The sequence below is a fragment of the Mus pahari genome, unplaced genomic scaffold, assembly GCF_900095145.1.
Source record: "Mus pahari unplaced genomic scaffold, PAHARI_EIJ_v1.1 scaffold_7408_1, whole genome shotgun sequence".
Classification (NCBI taxonomy): Eukaryota; Metazoa; Chordata; class Mammalia; order Rodentia; family Muridae; genus Mus; species Mus pahari.
In genome coordinates, this window is record NW_018392877.1 from 49,040 (window position 1) to 51,187 (window position 2,148).

General features: G+C 45.0%; 1 pseudogene; it reads right to left on the bottom strand.

Moving 5' to 3' along the window:
• LOC110315231 overlaps positions 1–901 on the bottom strand; it is a 6,472-nt pseudogene extending 5,571 nt beyond the window's left edge.
• Between the last annotated feature and the right edge of the window lie 1,247 nt (positions 902–2,148).

Here is a 2,148-nt window from a genome sequence, read left to right on the forward strand (position 1 = left end):
TCCTGTAACTCTCTAAGGGATTTTTGTGCTACCTCTTTAAGGGCTTCTAGCTGTATACTTGTGTTTTCCTATATTTCCTTCTTAGCCTCCTCCATCATCAACATGAGAAGTGACTTTAGATCCATGTCCTGCTTTTCTGGTGTGATGGTGTATCCAGGACTTGCTATGGTGGGAGAGTTTGGTTCTGGCGATGCCATGTAACCTTGGTTTCTGTTGCTTTTGTTCTTATACTGCCTCCTGACATCTGATTATTTTAAGTGCTTGCTGCCCTCAATATATCTGACTGGAGCTTGTCTTTCCTATAATCTCCATTGATTCAGGACTCCTCAGAGTCCAGCTTTCTCTGTGATCCTGTGTTTCTGGGCTCCTGTGAACCTGAGATTATGGATGTGTCAGAGTTTTTGGCAGTCAAGCTTCCTCTGAGACCCTGAGATCCTGGTGTGACCAAACTCCTGTTATCCTGGTATCCTGTTATCCTAAGATCCTGGGCATGTTCCAGTGCCTGGAATTGGCGTCTCCTCTGAGGACTGTGGGACTGTATGGTGTGTTTGTAACCAAGGTATACCATTATTGATCAGAAGAAACCTGGGCTGCTGGACAGGCAGGGCTCCCATGCCCTTTCTCTTGCTGTTACAGTCCTGTCCCAATTGGATTGGAACCGATGTTGTGTTCCACTCACCAGTGATCCTAAGATTGCGTGGAGAGTCCTCGGGGGACTCTGGGGCTGTCTGCCGACTTTGTGCTCAAGGTGACTTGTAGCTGACGCTGACTGGAAGGGCTTTTCTGGTATTTCTTTAAGGGGTTTCTTTGATTCCTCTTTTAGGGCTTTTTCCTGTTTGCCAGTGTTTTCTTGTATATCTTCAAGTGAGTTGTTTATATCATCCTTAACTGTTTCTATCATATCTATGAGATCAGGTTTGAGGTCAAACTATTCCTTCTAAGGTGCTTTAGGATATCCAGGGCATGTTGTGTTTGGAGAACTGGGTTCTGGTGGTGCCAAATTATCTTTGCTTCTTTGTTGCTTATGTTCTTGTGAAAGCTTCTCACAGTCTGTTTATCTCTGGGAAATACTAGCCTGGGTGACAATGACTAAAGCCTTGGAGGCAGGTGATACTGGATTAGAGTGAGTCTTATGGGAGTCAGTCAGTCCTGTCTCTGGTTGGTGGGGGGAGCTTCTGTATTTCTGGTTAGAGCAATACTCCTGTGTTACTGGTTAAGGCAAATGTCCTGAGACAAAGACAGGCTTTGGTCCAGGGATATGATGTTCCATAGTTGTATCTGGAAGTGTGGACTAAAAGGACAATGGGGTCAAGCAGATTGGAGTGGATCCCACATATGCTGGGTTCACTGGGAATCCCAGCTGGCATGGATATTCGGGCAGGTGTCTCACCCGTGTCCCTGGTTATGGCAGGCCTCCTGGGAAGTATGCAGAGTATGGGTTGTGAGGTGAGCTGACACACAGATTTGGCCTGGGTGGAAATACAGACCGGAATGGGACAATTTGATGTTAAACAGTGAATCCGCTGAATATTCCAAATACCGTGATATTTAAGCCTTTTATCCACACTAAACAAAGTAATCTCAAGCCTCTCGATATATGTCTCACTAGGACATCTGTTCACAAATACTTCAGCTAGCTCTTGGTGCCATGTTCTTACTTTGGATTTCCTGTTAAGTACATAAATCTCATAGCCTCCCCTACTCTGCCAAGAACTCTGTTGTCTTAGACACCCTGTCAGGTACCTCTTCATCTTCAGGCCTCATTCTCAAGGTCCTGAAGATCAACTGTTCCAGAAATACCAACTTACTAATCTGAGTCTCATTAAAGCAATGCCAGGGGTCAATTGCTCTACATCCATTCATACATTCAAATAAAGCACCAACTGGGTGACTCTTAAACAACCAACTTTGGCTGTATGCACAGTGGGTACATTCTTAGCTGTGTAGAACACATGCTCTGTTTGCCCACTCCCCAATATGCCATATGCCAGGGTCCAGCCTTGACACAGGATCTGGGTTCTCAACTGGAAGCCAGCATATGTGGAAGGCACATAATAAATATACATAGGCAAATTTTTTGGTTACAAGGTGACAGGAAAATTTCAAGACTTGAAATTGCCTCTCTCTCTCTCTCTCTCTCTCTCTCTC